Source organism: Amphiura filiformis, chromosome 11 (assembly GCF_039555335.1).
Source record: "Amphiura filiformis chromosome 11, Afil_fr2py, whole genome shotgun sequence".
In the NCBI taxonomy this organism is placed as follows: Eukaryota; Metazoa; Echinodermata; class Ophiuroidea; order Amphilepidida; family Amphiuridae; genus Amphiura; species Amphiura filiformis.
In genome coordinates, this window is record NC_092638.1 from 58,395,011 (window position 1) to 58,413,100 (window position 18,090).

The following is an 18,090-nucleotide window of genomic DNA, read 5'->3' on the forward strand; positions in this document are numbered from 1 at the left end:
AATGCCGGACACTTGTTATTTCGAAAATATAGACAACAACAACAGCCCCCATAGTTGCATGCTTGAGGTAACAGAAGTACCTAATACATTCAGGGGATTATCGAATGCTGGACGGTTCGCACCCTTTCAATTTCGGACCCGTGCACTTTCGCCCCCTTTCTATTTCGCACCCGTGCACTTTCGCCCCCTTTTTTATACCGCGGGTATTGTGCTGCTGTCATGCTGTTGATTGATGCACGATCGATTGCTTGAACTCCCGGCAATGCGGCGTAGTATGTTTATAGTACTGGGCCGTCGGGCATGCACTTATTAAGTCATGATAAACCCGGGAAGGAAGGAAAGAAAGGATATTTTAAAACAAAATAGAGGAACGATTTTTTTTCTCAGAATATATTACAGGCCAGATATTTTAGCAGCAGGCTTACCCAAAATAATGAAATAATTAGAATTCAATGATAAAAATAGTAATAATAATAAATAGTAATAATAATAAATTTATATTTAATTATTAATTATAATATGTATAAAAACAGGGGAAATTTGTTTCAACTGACGACCAAAGGATGGATCCAAAAGGATCATACAAGTGTCAACAAGCAATGGATAAAATTAAAAACAATGAAAGTATGACACAAAATCCAATGGTGGAGTAACACAAAACATATAAACAAAGTTAATTTAATAATATAATATGATGATAATAATAATATGATAATAATAATAATAATAATAAAAATAATAATAATAATAAAAATAATAATAATAATAATAATAATAACAATGATAATAATATAAACAAAGTTAATTTAAAAATATAATATGATGATAATAATAATAATATGATAATAATAATAATAATAATAATAATAATATTTATTTATTTATTTATTTATTTATTTATTTGGAAAACGCTTTTATAACAGCGGCACCCACCGTCTTGGTGGTGCATCCATATAAACAAAAGTTAACAAGAATTAAAAGATGATACTGAAAGTATTTACAAAAGTTAACAATACAAACAGAAATACTAAAAAGAATACTTAAAATACTAAAGTTAAAATACTAAAAAGAATACTAAGTTGGCTTGCATTCATCGTCCGCCCGTGGGTCAAATGAAGTGTGGAAAAAAGAATGAAGCAAATAAAGCAAATAAAGCCAGCATCAAAAGCCAATTGGCCCCTGGGTGGAAGCTGAGTGCCAGCCACTTAAAACTACATCAACTGGATATATACATTATACAATAGACAAGATTGTAGTCAGTGTGGTGAAGAATTAATTACTTAAGGAAATCATTACGTGCCTTCCATGTTCTTTTCAGTAAAGATTTACATGTGACATCAAAACAAACATTAGCAGTGTGAACTAAGTCACTAGGAAAAGTTGGTATAAATTGGGTGCAGTCACCCCCAAGCAAGATAAATAATTTCTCATCAATGTTGCTTGTAATAAATAATTCCCATACATATAATAGACCATTCCTTTCTAAACTTTCCTTCAATCTTTTGAACTCATTAGAACGAATATCATTGTACACTCGGCAAGAAAATATAAAATGCCTAATATCTTCTATATTACTATGACACAAATCACATAAACCAGAAGTTTTACTATTATGCCAAGAGGCAACTCTACCGTTTAGAGGCAGTGTATTTGATCTTGCCTTAAACTTTAAGCTGGCACCATAAAAGTCCAATTTATCTTGAAGATAATTTTCCAGGTTGGGCTTATTCTTAAAACGTATGTAATCACACAATGAGGATTTATTACAAGCTGTATTGTACCAACTTCTATTGTAATGATCTTGATTTGCATCTTGAAACAATCTAATCCACGATGGTTGATGAATATACGCAGACCGAAAGATTTGGTCAAAACCACTGTCATTTAAAGTCTCTTCAATGCAACCGATCCAATTCCATCTTAAGTGCTTGTTAGAATTGTGAATTGTAAAAATTGCATTGAAAAGAAGTTTAGGCCATCTATGAGAGTCCATATTAATAAGACGATCAAAGTACTTAACTTTACTGATCTTATGTGAATTTTCAATCGTATCCCAGCCTAAGTCTCCTAATAGTGTTACTGAGGGCGTATTTCGTGGGGCCCTAAGAATTGACCTGGCCATTTGAAGCTGAAGATTTTCAAGTCTCTTGTAATCGCTCGTACTGTAAGAGGACACTGAGCATGCGTAATTGATGGCAGGTAGAGCTAGGGTTTTCCATAAAATATTACCATAGTACACTCTGTTGAAGTTATCTTGGCTATTGATAATTGATTTGATGTAGCCAATTAACCTGTTCCCTTTCTTGATCATTTCACTTGCATGAATATGGTCTGAAAGATTTCTTGAAATGTAAAACCCAAGGTACTTATAGTGGTCGACCTCTTGAATACGACTATTACCCAGGTTCCAAATTTTGTTTTCATCCTTACGTTTACCAACAATAACAACATTAGATTTGGAGTGATTGAAATCAAGTTTCCAACGTTCCGAAAAATTACTCGCAATATTAAGCATTTTCTGAAGATCTGTTTCATTATCTGCAATTAGAACTACATCATCAGCCCAGAAAAGACAATTTATTTTGACATTAAAAATACTTATACCAACATTTTCATCGTGATGAAACATTTTTGTCAACTCATTAATGTAAATACAAAATAAAACAGGGGACAAAACACAGCCTTGTTTCAGGCCTTCTTCAATATCAAATAAATCAGTTTCGATATCACCAAGCTTTACATTACACTGAACATTTTTATACAGGTTATCCAGAACATTCCAGACTTTGACCCTTATACCAATATTCCAAGCGATTGAGAGAAGTCCTTCTCTCCAAACAGTGTCAAATGCCTTACGAAAGTCCAGGAAGGCTAGATATGTTGATTTCTTCTCCGCCGAACGTGTGGCAATAATGCTCTTAAGTGAGAAAATATGATCATCGCATCTGTGGTCTTTCCTAAAACCTCCCTGAACTTCCGTAAGGATGTCATTGTTTTCAATAAAAACTGAGATTCTGTCACACACCAAACGGTTGAAAATTTTTGATACGCATGACGTTAAGGTAATGCCTCTATAGTTGTTCAAATCATTTTTGTTACCTTTCATTAAAAATTGGAACAATAATACCTTGATTCCAGTCAACTGGAGAATTTTCAAGGAAGAGAAATCTATTGAACATATCAGTCAAACTGTAAATAAGGTAATCACCACCATTTTTCAGTAATTCGTTTGTTATACAATCTATACCAGGAGCCTTATTGTTCTTAGCTCTACAAATGCTATCTTTAACTTCTTTAAAAGTAAAGTGCATATTATTCAAAACGTTTAATGAATCAATATTACAATCATTGTTAAATTCCTTTCTTACGTTACTGACATGTGTCTTTATTGATATGTCGTTATCATTCAATTCTCTATTCATTTTTCCAAGAGTGTTCCAATAATTCATAACAGAACTTTTTATCACCTTTTTGTCCGTTGTAATTTCGTTGGAATTAGGTATTTTTAAAGAATTAAATTCATCCCTTTTCTTTTTACCCCTTAATTCCTTCCAGAAATCTCTACAAGAGGGACCCCCTGCCTGAGCGATTTTAACACTCCTGTCAAATCTCATTTCAGTAATTTTTTGCTGAATCAGATTTTTTGCATGAGTCTTCTTAAGTTTATAATCTTCCCAAAGGGCGTCTCCTCTTTCTTTGTCTTGCCGTTCATCCTTACACCACTTACGGTGTTCTTTACAAGCCCTTTTCCTTTCTTGAATTGCCATATCAATTGATTTGTCCCACCATTGTTTACCCGTCTTGTTTCCTTGTTTACAACCAATAGTATCAAGTGCAATTGAGATAAGTGTTTCTTTCCATGAATTCCAAAGAGTATTAGCGTCATTGAAATTGGCAGCGTCCCATTGATCAAAATTATTGGAAATTGATTTTTGATATGCTGACCAGTCTTGATCGTGAGAAATATCCCACGTTTGACAGCCCAGGCCTACTCCGGATTCAGATCTATCGCAAGAATTCAATTTTAGGTGCAAAAACAAGACGTTATGATCGCTACCCAAGTGAGAGTTTCTTTCTTCATCCACAGTCATTTTTTCAATGTAATCGTTCAAAACATTTGAACACAGAAAGTAATCAATGCAACTCGAATAGGTGTGTCGAAACCAAGTTATTTTCCCGTGACACTTTCGAGAACAATTAACTATATCCAAAGAAGCATCATTGCAAAAATTAAGAAGACGTTTACCGTTGGAATTCAGAACTGGATCACCACCATATATCTTATCACCTATTCTTCCATTAAAATCACCCATGATGAGTATATGTGGGTTTTCATTGTTACATTCATTCTCCAATTGAATGACCTCTGAAAGTAATTGATTATAAAGATCATTTGTTAGATCTGGATCAGTTCCTTCAACAGGAAAGTATGTAACACAAATATTAGTTAAAATACCTGAAATTTTGACACGTATCCAAAGTCTTTCATAATTGTCAGATGTTGAATTACAAATATTGTCATCAATAACAACTATCTTCTCTGACACTAACATACCTATCCCTCCACCTCCTTTGCCACTTCTATTCTTACCGCACCATTTATAGCCATTTACATTGATACATTCATCATTCTCAAGAAAAGTTTCGTCTATACCAAAGATATCTATGTTTTGTTCTACAATCAACTTTCTAATATCATACAACTTTGGCTTCACACGATTTACATTGTTAAACGCAATATTGACCATAATAGGTGTACCCTTGTTGTTACCCTTTTTACATGACCTATTTTTACGGTTACCACGTCTAACATTTTTGTGGCGCCCTGGCGCCCTCTACGGAGGGGCCACAATATAGGCATGTCTTTGTGAACGGCTTCTAATTTCACTCTTGCTAGATTGCCTTCGCAATTGTTTTGCTAAAATTATGCCCAGCTCAGAAATAAAACCACAATTTGCTTGGATTTTATTTTATTATTGTTTTCTGATATGCACGGGATAAAATGGTGAGCGTATATCCTTTGTTTAAAATACAAAATTAGGATTTATAAAAACACCAAATAAATCCTGACCTTTGTATGCGTTCAACCAGTTTACCGTGTGCCTTAGAACCCGATAGACGGTGACATTTGACCATACACTAGGATCCACAACATGCTCATCTATCATGGGAACAGTTCTTAAACCCTAATACATTTGTACATTCATCCTTTGTACACAAACTCATACTCTGCAACTTGAGGTCAAATTTTGCACTATGATTATGTAATTGAGGTTATTGGACTATGCCATTGGGATGAGACTCTTATGGTCCATAGTGTTAAGATCAATTAACGAGCTTTCTTAAACTGATGGCTTTTGTTTGCTAATTACCATAGAATCTATATAGCGGTTACTCCATGATTGGATTAAGTAAATAACTAAATCCTGTTATCTATCCAGCAATGTTTGCTTATCTTAATTATTGTAACAAACTGTAGTGTACTAAATGGCACAAGACAGAAAAGGCAAACAGATAGAGATTTAAAGTTTTAAATTAGAGAGTTGACAGGAAGTTGTAAGAGTTAAATTGTTATGGATATATGATTGGTGTAAGCGCGAAAATGTTGAATGTCATATCAAAGTCATCCGAGGTGAATTAAGTAATGTCAATCACAAATTGTTACAGGTCATTTGAGGTGGACTAAGTTTATATTTGGATTGTCAGAACACCTTCCCCAATCAAACACATTTCTCTTGCATTTGATCATCTTCTACTCTTCCCTAGAAAAATCATTATAATACCAAATCTACACACCATGGAATTCACCATATCACGTCCAAGTTCACATTGGGCGCCACATTCCTTTTTTAAAGGAATTTTTATTATGCTTACGTGAGTGTTTACGGTTGGATTTTGGAGAACAAATATGATCATTAAGAATACCATTACGTTTTTCATAAGCATCATGAACATTAAAAACACTAGTAATAGCACTATTATTATTACTACACTGATCATTTAGAACATTATAATTATTTGAAACATTGCAATAATAAACATAGTCATAATCTTCACCAACACTGCCGCTCATTTTGTCAGTAACTCTGGCATTGCCAGATGCGGCTTTGTCTTCTTTGCCGACGACCTAATGACAAAGATTCATACCTTGTTTATGGCCATATTGACCACAGGAATAGCATTGTATTGGTTGTTGAAATCTACAGTTATCTTTCTGGTGGTTTTCCTCACCACAGAAGTAGCATCCTCTAGTTGGTCTTGCTTGCCATCTTGCTTGACGGAAGTTCCGCTGAAATCTAGGGTGCCCCGGGGCACAAGAGGGGTGTGGGTGCCCTGGTGCACGAGGGGGGTGTGCGAATGATCGTCGAGGCTGTGGACGCGGGGATTGGGATTAGACTTTCCCGATTTGCGAGGCTTTACAATTGTGTGGACCTTGTTCAAGTTCGTGATAAGAGTTTTTGTGCCTTTGGGGGTAAGATGCAGCCTGCTTCCGTTCAGGTTGTTCATATCTACCTCATCATTAGGTTTAAAGGTCGCGTCATTGTCCACCAACATGCAGTTTGTTTGTCCATTCACAACACGTCTTACCTTCTAACAACAATAATAATAATAACAATGATAATAACCCAGCAAACACAAAAACCCAAAAACGTTTTAAATAAGTTATATTTTGGGTTTTGGTTCAGGTAAAAACGTTTTAATAACATTAAAATGTCGGGTTTTAAAGGTCATGAAATCGTTTTAAACGTTTTGTATGAAAACACACTACAACAATATTTTTTAAATGTTTTCGAAATGTCATTGTAAACTATTTTTGCAAACATTTTTGGCCAAATATTTTGTCAACACTTAAATAACATTATATTAAAATATTTGCACCAGGCAAACACAGAAATGTTCTTAAAATGTTATTTACAAAACGTTTTAATAACATTTAAATGTCGGGTTATATAAAGGTCACAAAAACATTTTAAAAACGTTATTGTAAATATTTTGGGCAAACATTTGTTGCAAAATATTTTTCAACCCCAAAATAACATTATGTTTAGAATGATTTGCACCAAGTTTTCAAAAACGTTTTTATACCATTTATATAACCCGACATTTAAATGTTTTCTGTAAAACATTTGTGTTTGCTGTGCAGTAAATTACGAACAAATGTTTTTTAATGTTATAAAAACGTTTTATACCATTAATGTACCCTTTATATAACCCGACATTTAAAGCTTTTCTGACAACCTTTTATAACCTTTTGCGAATGATGTCGAAAACGTTTTGTGTTTGCTGGGAAGGGGCTGTGCAATAATTATTCCCCGGGGTGTTAATTTCGAACGGCCCGCCAAGAATCGCTTGCCCCGCCGGCCCCCCCCTCTCGGTCTGCCAAAATCGCTTGCCCCCCCCCCTCGGCCCGCCAAAAATCTTTTCCTCCCCCCTTACACATGCCAAATTTTTGGGATCCAATTTTCAAACCTTAAATGGTCTAGATATACAGCCTGTCTCAAAAAAAATTGTGCAAGTGAAAAGCGCCCTCTGTGACAATTAGAAAATACCGTTGTGACATAATACATACATCAACGTCTAGGGCATAGACTTAGGTCTCAAATGCCGTTTAGTCTGTTCAATTTGCTTGTTTTAATCTTGAGATATGCTTACTTAACAACAAAAGGGTAAAATCACAATTGTGCCACTTTTACTAGGGAAGAGGGCTGTACATGTAAATCAATGATAGCATCAAATTTATCAAGAGTTCCTTCGTGAAATCAAAAGAATGCATCAATTACACAACAATACATAATTGTTTTTAACGTTTTATCATGATAAAGGTATAATGGTTCTCTTTTTCCACTTACGACAAATTAAACGATAAATAAATATTTCACATTCTGCTGTAAAATTAAATACATCTGCATGTCAATGATTTTACCATGGTATACTGTTCTCATTTGTCATTCAAGACATGTTAAAAGACAAACAAATATTGCACACTTATAGGTTAATGAACTTTGACAAGTTCATGAAATTAGACAAATTAATGAAATTAGACAAAATAATGCACGCGCGCTAGTGTTGATGCGTCTAATGCGAAGGGGGAGTGCATTAGACGCATCAACATCAGCTATCATTGATTTACGTGTACCAGCCCTATTCCCTAGTAAAAGTGGCACAATTGTGATTTTACGCTTTCGTTGTTAACTAAACATATCTCGAGATTAAAAAGAGCAAATTGAACAGAACAAACGGTATTTGAGAGCTAAGAATGTGCCCTTGACGTTGATGTAAGCATTATGTTACAACGGTATTTTCTAATTGCCAAAGAGGGCGCTTTTCACTTGCACATTTTTTTTGAGACAGGCTGTATGTTGCGAGCGGAGCGAGCAGGATAATTTGCATATTAACGCGTTTCCGTACTGTTTTCCTAAGCATTTTTAGAGTGTTTTATTTAAAAGGCGCCACATGAATGTGTGCCAAAAATCACTTGCCCCCCCCTCGGCTGGCCAAAAATTGCTTGCACCCCCACCCCAATGTTACCCTCCCCCAGGGCTCATAATTATTGCACAGCCCCTAATAATAACAATGATGATAATAATAATAACAGTAATAATAACAATAATAGTTATAATAATAAATTGAATATAGCGTTTCTGTGTTTAGTTGCAATTCATATATTTGTAACTAAGTTCCAAAATAAATACTTTAATGTGTAAGTGTAAGAAAGAAAGAAGAAAGAAAAACAAAGAAAGAAAGAAGAAGAAAGAAAGAGAAAGAAAGAAAGATAAAAAAGAAAAAAAATTAAAAAAAATAAATACAAAGAAATTAAGACGAACTGAACAAATCTAATTGATGGAAATAAATTATTATGTGCAGCAACATCCAAAAACAAGACATGTTTCAAAAGACAAAGCAGCTTTCTTGATAAAAAGAAAAGAAAAAAAGGCACTATAAGAGCTTATAAGAAAGAAAGTCATCCCCTTTACACGATCTTCTTTATTAATATCTAAGAAATAGATGCTATTACATTATTGACATCTTCGAGTTCAAACATCCTGCCTTAAAATTGTCGGTATAAAGTATAAAGCGGATTAAGATACCGCGTAGTGTTAAGGGTAGACGAGATATTGTTGGTCGAAGCAACCTAAAAATCGATTTTTATTATCTAGATCAATATATTATTGAAAAATAACACCGTGATGTTTTGCAAAAGTTCATTCTACAAATCGTATACTTTTCAAACTTGCTTAATTTATTGTTGTTAATGAGTTATGTACGTTTTACAAAAGTGTTGTTGTTTCAGTCCTCTTTACAACGTAACTCAAGAACCGCAGCACCTATACAGTATATCTGTGATATTTTAATTCTTCTACACACTCGTTATGAATTGAGCATTGCAATTTTCGCCAAAACTCACTACCCTTCGTAAGTTGCTGTGAACTACCAAATCACAACAGTTTAAAATAATTTATAACCTTAATGAAGCATCGTCATAATGAATCCGTGATTGACAGGCCGGTAAACAAAATGAATCATGAACATGTAAATGTCAATCATTTACAATGCAGAATTGGATAGCATTTTTTCCACAAATTTGTTTATTTACTTATGTTATTTATTAAAACCATATTTATACAAGGTTACCCTTCAGATAAATCTGATAAATCTGCCCTGTGTATTTGGCAAAGAATAAGGATGCAATTGTAATATTTCTCAATGTGCAATCGTAACATATTGTTCGTAAATAAATATCTTTGTATGCATGTATTTCTTGACAAGTTTATACCGGCACGCGGCCGCGGGGCCCGGGGGCTTGTCAAGCAATCGATCGTACGTCACTAGGGATATGGCACTTTTGCGAGTCTGTTTACGGTACCATTGATTGAACCCACACCATACCCGGCGCTTTCCCGTAAGTCATTCATTACATAATGGGTTGAAGAAGTCACACCTTATGTATACAGTCACGCGGCCGCGTGGCCCGGAGACTTGTCAAGCAATCGATCCGGTACGGGTATGTTCTGTGACGAATATATGCGTGCTACTGCCTAGTCACCGTAGGCTACCATTGTATTGAATGTCACGCCCGGCGCTTTCGCGTACTAGTGGCAGCTAATACTCGCGGTGAAGAAAGGTGGCGAAAGTCAGCACAGCATTATCGCAAAGCTGCTGCCAGGCATTTGTTTTGCTTGTGCGCAGTGTCTTTGAGAAATTTGCTAAATATTTTTTTCCCATTAGTTTCATGTCAAAGAAGATCAATTCGGCAACATAAAGATGGGATAAAATTATAAATTATAAGCCATCAAATTTTGGCCATATCAATATTAGGCCCTATATAAATTTTATAGGCCATAAATAATTTAACACTAAATTATATAGCTATTAATAAAGTACTAATAAGGTAACATAATTCTAATAATAATAATAATAATAATAATAATAATAATAATAATAATAATAATAATAATAATAATAATAATTATATAAAAATAATAAATAGGCCTAAAATAAAATAAAATAGAAATGAAATAAAATAGGCCTAAGTAAAATAAAATAACAAATCAAAAACATAATGAATACCAATCTTCAGTCGAAGCACATTTAATATATTGTAATAAAATAGGCCTATTAAATTCAATCGAACCGGAGAGTCCATCAACATCCCGGGTAAACATACTATTTGCTTTTGTACACGCTGGACTCAGTACCGGTACTGCAAACACAGACAATCAACACTAAACAGTCAACCAATACTATACACATACAACACCCCACTGTACCGCCGGGAGTTGAAGCAATCGATCGTGCATCATCAATCAACAGCAGCACATTTATACCAGCGGTTTAAAAAGGGGGCGAAAGTGCACGGGTGCGAAATTGAAAGGGGGCGAAAGTGCACGGGTCCGAAATTGAAAGGGTGCGAACCGTCCTGTTTCCGGATTATCATCCTACTCCACTTTCCCTCTTAGCAACAATCATGTGTCCGGGATTACCCCGTGTCCGGCATTACCCCATCATTTTTTTCCATTTTGTTTTTTAATTATAACTTATTAACTATAGATGTTGAGTTATTAAAAACTGGTTACTAGTTAGAACATTACTCCTACTTTGCATTGATATGATTTTCACTGATGAACTTTATTTAATCTTGTAGGGGAAGGTGGGGCATAACGGAACACTTAACTTCGAGGATGCTCTGTGACGTCACCATAAGTAATATGACTGTAAAAATTATATGTTTAGTTAAAGATTGTATTAAGCTTTAATATACCATTAACCAATATAACTTGAATCTTACAATTTTTTATAAAAATGAAGAAATATTTTCAAAAAAATAAAACCGTTTTGCCCCACTATCGGGGCAAAACGGAACTATGGGGCAAAACGGCACCCTGGGTGTAAACTTATATCAGCAGTTCCATCGGTAGGCCCTAGGCCTAGTTATATGTATGCCTATATTCAGTTACAATAAAGTGGGCCTACCATCTCTGTGGAGTGAGTGGTTAACGTCTTATAGACCTAGTAGGCCTATAATATGTATGACCAATATTTGATTAGAAAGAAATATTAAGTAGGCCTACCCATCTCTGTGGAGTAAGTTAACTTTTAATCATTAATTCTATCTGTAGGCCTAGTTTAATATGCCTATGTTTCAGCGAAGTGTTTACCATGCTCAAGTAGGCCCCTAGATAACGCCTACATTTCTTTGAGTGAAGACGTATTATATCCAATTGGGGCAAAATGGAACCCATCTGTGGGGCAAAACGCCCGGGGCAAAACGGAACCCTGTTCCGTTATGCCCCACACTAGGGTTTCGTTTTGCCCCATACCTGATTTTTTAGGAATAGGTTGCATGCATAATACATTGTAGCATATAGACCATGCAGTACATACAGCTCAAAGCTAGTACCAATAGTGTTTACAATATACACAATTCTTTGGGAATCCGATATTAATGAAGTAAAATTTCCGCACATTAAACATCTACATATCTTACAGCTTCTTACGTCAGACAGGTTGTAATTTTTTGACTCGATCTTGCTCGGATGTCAATAGATTGTTTCAGATCAAATTTTTGTTGTAAATCTGCGTGGCTATACTTGTGTTCCTCAATATAATTTGCATAGACGACAGTAGGCCCTATTGCCAAGGCCTATTTTTCCCTTAGGTCCGTTTTGCCCCGGGGGTCCGTTATGCCCCACCTCCTACCTGTGTAGCCTTAACGAAAGGTGCCCGGGATTACCCCACTTTCCCCTAACCCATCACCTAAAGATCATAAAAAGTGACAAATGCACCCTCAGTACCAGAGTATTTGGATACACAATCATAAAATGTGGCGTCATTGATTTTATATCAGGCCAAAAAAACGACGTAAATTTTTGGGCAATTTCACTCTTTTTGACATTGATTTCCAAGAGTTTGATACACAGACTCCAAAACTGCATTTCTAGAAGCACAATTGATGTCTCTAAACACTTAACAAATCAACTTAAAGTGTGTACCTTCTCTAAGCTACTTTTTGTTAAAATTAAAACAGGTGTCCCATATTACCTGCTGTCCCATATTACCTGCAGCTACCCTATGACTAAAAACAATATTTCTGTACGAAAATATGACCATTTAAAAAAATTAATTTGACCGACCAAAGTTACCCCGCTGACCGAAGTTACCCAATTTTACGGTAGATCACAGACCCCCCTTCCCTCCCCAGGGGTCTGCCCTCCCCAGGTAGTCGGTCTCACACCACTGTGCGAAACACGTGTACCTGTAATTTTAATACATAAGTGTTTTTTACCGTGCAGAGTGAACTTCATGAAAAGAGAATCCCGATAAGACCGTATTAAACACTATTTTTTGGCATTAATACAAATATAAGCATATTTCTGTGGATTCTTTGGTAAAAACATACAGTTTTTTGCTATTCTGTATGAATTTCATAACATTTTTGTGTCACTGTAGGGAATCGTATACTGAGGTATAGAAACACAAAACCGGAAGTGCTCAAAACAGCTGGCGTGTCAACAAGTTTGTTTACATTTTACAATCTCAATCTCAGTACTACTCTGGGAAAGGTAAAATAACTTGCAAACTGTGCATTGTCATGATTGTGCGGAGATGAAAATAACATTATACTGTTATTTTACACCTCAAGAAGTTGTTAAAATCATTTGATAGCAATATGAGATCGAATTAACTTAACTTAAGTTAAGCTTACCGTCTTCGTTAAAAAATTAAAATTTATATTATAAAACTTGCATGCAATCAAAATTCTGCACCTTGCATTTCCTGGGCCTGACATGTCTGATACCATTATCGGTCGGGTTGTTCTATCTAATGCAGTTATACTCAATCATCATGTCTGTCATTTTTTCACAAGAACTTAAGGTGAACATGGTGAACTCTGTGTATTATGTCGACTATGATTATGTCACTTTAAACGGCGTCCATGAGACTGGCAAGCGAGTCTATATATACAGGCTTCCCGTTAGCGTGGTGGAGTCTTGACCTTGCGTCCAGACGTGTTTTTTTAAAATTTCAGACGGGTAGTTTCCGATGGCCTCTTTAAGTAGGTATGCTAGGTGAATTCAAATTTGCCATCAAACTGCATCATTTTACATATCAAATTAAAGCCATTGAGTAAAGAAAGCCAAAACTGAAAACATTTTTGTCATAGCAGTTTCCGTAACAAAGTTACATCTTGTCAAAGATTGACTTTCATCAAAAAGATTCTGCTAGCAAAATTCCCCAAAAGGGCATTTAGGGGTGTTTCTAGATCTTAGTCTCATGGCGATAGCAGCTTTTTTTAATGGAACTGCTATCAAAATCCCTCGAAAATTCCATGTGCGACTTGATTATCACCATAAAAAATCATATATTTGGGTCAAGTGAAGTATAGAAAACATATTTATGTAGGTTTCCTTCACCGGCCTATTCTCGAAAAAAATTCAAATTTCTATGTAAATATGCATTGTGTTTGGGCCCCGGTCTCGGCGAATTTCGCTGACTAGCAAATGTGTTAACTAAGGTTTGCCTGGGATACCTACTTTAAGTATTTTGCATCCATGCGGCGCACATCGTCATCATCCCTATATCTTTGTGTCAAAAATTGCCGTGATAGTACAGCGACTCCTCTCGTTTTTCAACAGCTACGCATCATAATTTTGTTCGAGATAGGCCGAGCGACTCAGGCTAAGCATACCCCGGGGCACTCACATGTTAAGGTGGTACGGGTATGTGCGGCGGTCAAGGGTCCCTTTTTCAGGCTCTCCGGCAGTTCCTTAAGCCCCACATTTGAATCTAATCCAGTTCTTTGAGCCTCAAACTCTGACAATTGTAGCTCTTTAAGCTCAAATTTGGAAAAAAAATTGGAAATGTTTAGCTCAACAGCCTATAAGTTGGCCCAAATTTCAGCCCCTATTTTGCCCGAAAATCAGTTCTCAGTTCCCAAAGTTCGGCGCTCCGCGCCGCACACCCCTACCAAAATTCAAGTTGAGTGCAGTACACTAATTAGCGGGGCATTGCAGCTTGCTGTGGATATCTTTTACTGCATTTTTTATGTAAAGATTTTGAAATCCAATGTAAAAATTTTGAGAATTACAATTCTACTTTATAGGTATAAAGGAACACGTTTAGCCCAGTCAGTTAAGTTCCAGGTGCAAGCCCTGTAACACAATGCATATGTAAACTTTCTTTATCTGTGTCAATAATAGAATATTGATTTCAACGGAGTATTGAGCTGTATGGAAAAAATATATAATATAGAAACAATTTGACACTGTGCGGCGTATGATTAATTTCAGATGGACGCACAAATATCCATCTGGACGCAAGTTTTTGCAACATCCTTGTTGGCAAACTTGCGTCCACACGGACGCACATTTTTAAATATTTCAGCCTTAAGGGGGTACTACACCCATAGCCAATTTTGTGCCTATTTTTGCATTTTTCTCAAAAATTATAGCGCATTGGTTCCCGTACATAAAACTTGTAAGATCTCTATATGGCAAGGACTACAACTACTGCACTGAAAATTCAGCAACTCACGGCAAACTTAGTTATTGATTTATTGATCAAATATTAGTTTTCCCTCATTTTTGACTGTAACTCCACAACTGTTGTCTGTGTTGGAATAAAATTTTCAGTGCAGTAGTTGTAGTCCTTGCCCCTATACATATCTTACTTGTTACCGATGCTATAATTTGAGAAAAATGCAAAAATAGGCACAAAATTGGGCAGGGGTGTAGTACCCCCTTAAGTAACGGAAACCCTGGTATGATAGTACATGCATGACATGACACATCTGAACTATTGTCTGTCCAAATAACTTAGACAGCCGGTTTTTAGGATATATTTCGAAAAGTTTTCACTTTGGCAAAAAGTCATGAAAGAAAAGTTGCTAAACACGGTCAGACCTAACAGAAATTATTAGTAAAGCGATGAAAAATATTCTTCCTTGTCTACTTTTATTCAATTTTGACCGATTTACAGCAAGATATCTGGGTCCAGCCGAATATTCCTAATGACTTGAAACTTTTGATGGGATAATCTATTTACAGTAAGGGGCGTTTGAACATTGTAGTACTAGTCATGCATATTGATCAGTGATGACACCCTTTTTCTTTGATCCTTTCACTAATTCACAATAATGGCGGTCTACTCAAATGCATTCAACAAAAGCATGTTTGCAATCACCGCAAGAGGTCGTCTCACACGCATAACAAATACACAACGATCAAATAGGTTGATGACAATATTTGATTGAATGGACTGTGGATTTCGGTGAAGGACACCGGTTCAAATCCTTTGTTTGGAACCAATCAATAATTTCATGCACAACCTCTATATAAGTCAAAAAATGTCACAGTTGGTGCATTATAACAAATGATAGGGCAAGTTACTGTGCGTCTGGAGTGTATTGTGAATTATACTCCTCACCAATAACATCAGAACATTCATAGGGCATACAATTTATATTTTCTTGGAATTGGGCCAAGCCAAAAGCATGCACAGAACAAGATTCAAATACCGCGCCGAATTGTTGTAATTGGTTGAGGGACAACTGGGATCACTGAGTTAATACACTAAGAATAAATATACCAATAAGAAACACTGTCTACATTTTATGAACTGAATTATATTTTTCATTTTTATAAAATGTTTTTGGTGAGGAGTATAATTAATTTACTATTCATCCATTCACTATCCAAAATCACAATACCTACAAATCTGTAAAATGAGACCTTCCAAAATAATGGTTCCCAACTTCTACGGGATTATCTTTAAAGTGTTGAGAAAAACCTTCCAATTTCAATAGAATTTCTGGTAAACTCTCACTCAATGCTTTGGAAAGACAAAAATCCCGTTAGGTCTCAGCGAATGTTAACACTTTCCTTTCATGACTTTCCTTGAAAGTGGATATTTTTCAAATAAGTAACAAAAACTGGGTGTCTAAGTTAATTGGACAGACAATAGAGTGGCTTGGGCAATGGCCAAGGCTGATCATTTTTCCGCAAGGCATACTGTTTTTGCAATGTCCGAGCTTCCGTCCTTCCTTCCGTCCGGATGCTATATCTCGGGCATGGATGGGCGGATTGACTTCAGATTTTCAGGATAGGTGGGTCATGGTCAAAAACTCTGGCTACCTTTTTTTTGGTGAGATTCAAGATCATATACTGAGGTTAAAGGTCATTTGAGGTCAGGGGGCCCATTTTCCTTATTTACCTCTTTTCTCGGAGACTAAGGGTCACACGTTCCTCAAACTTGGTGGGTGGGTGCGTCTTGACCTCAGACAGAACAAGTCTGTATTGGTTAGTGGGTCAAGGTCTCCTGAGGTCATACAGGGGTCATTTGAGGTCAAATTAGCAAAAATAGTCATATGGCCATGAAACTTGGTAGGTACGGTCAACATTTAGAGCCAAATTTTTGTAAGGTCATTTTGGGGTCATCTGGGGTCACCCAGGGGTCATCTGATGTCAAATTAGTAAAAACTGTCGTATGGACATGAAACTTGGTGGGTACAATCAACATTTAGAGCCTAATTTTAGGAAGGTCATTTTGGGGTCATCCAGGGTCACCCAGGGGTCATCTGAGGTCAAATTAGTAAAAACGGTCGTATGGGCATGAAATTTGGTGGGTACAGTTAATATTTAGAGCCAAATTTTTGGAATGTCATTTCGGGGTCATCCGAGGTCATCCAGGGGTCATCTGAGGTCAAATTAGTAAAAACTGTCGTATGGGCATGACACTTGGTGCGTACAGTCAACATTTGGAGCCAAATTTTTGGAAGTTCATTTTGGGGTCACCAGGGGTCATCTGAGGTCAAATTAGTAAATTCTATCTGATGGGCATGAAACTTGGTGGGTACAGTCAACATTTAGAGCCAAATTTTAGGAAGGTCATTTTGGGGTCATCCAGGGTCACCCAGGGGTCATCTGAGGTCAAATTAGTAAAAACGGTCGTATGGGCATGAAATTTGGTGGGTACAGTTAATATTTAGAGCCACATTTTTGGAATGTCATTTCGGGGTCATCCGAGGTCATCCAGGGGTCATCTGAGGTCAAATTAGTAAAAACTGTCGTATGGGCATGACACTTGGTGTGTACAGTCAACATTTGGAGCCAAATTTTTGGAAGTTCATTTTGGGGTCACCAGGGGTCATCTGAGGTCAAATTAGTAAAATCTATCTGATGGGCATGAAACTTGGTGGGTACAGTCAACATTTAGAGCCAAATTTTTGGAAGGCCATTTTGGGGTCACCAGGGGTCATCTGAGGTCAAATTAGTAAAAACTGTTGGATGGGCATAAAACATTTGAAGCCAAATTGTTGGAAGATCATTTTGGGATCACCAGGGCCCCAGGGGTCACCCAGGGGTCATCTGAGGTCAAATTGATAAAAACTGTCGTATGGGCAAATTTGGTGGGTACAGTCAACATATAGGCTTGAAGCTTTGTATCAACTTGTGAGTGCCACATCACTCGCTTTGGTGGAGGCATCACGGTTGACGCTTTGCGTCGAAAACCGCGACATCCGAGAACCGCGGTCCATCTAGTTTGTTGGTAGACCAATCTGTGTGATAATGATATATATATAAAAGAGGTATT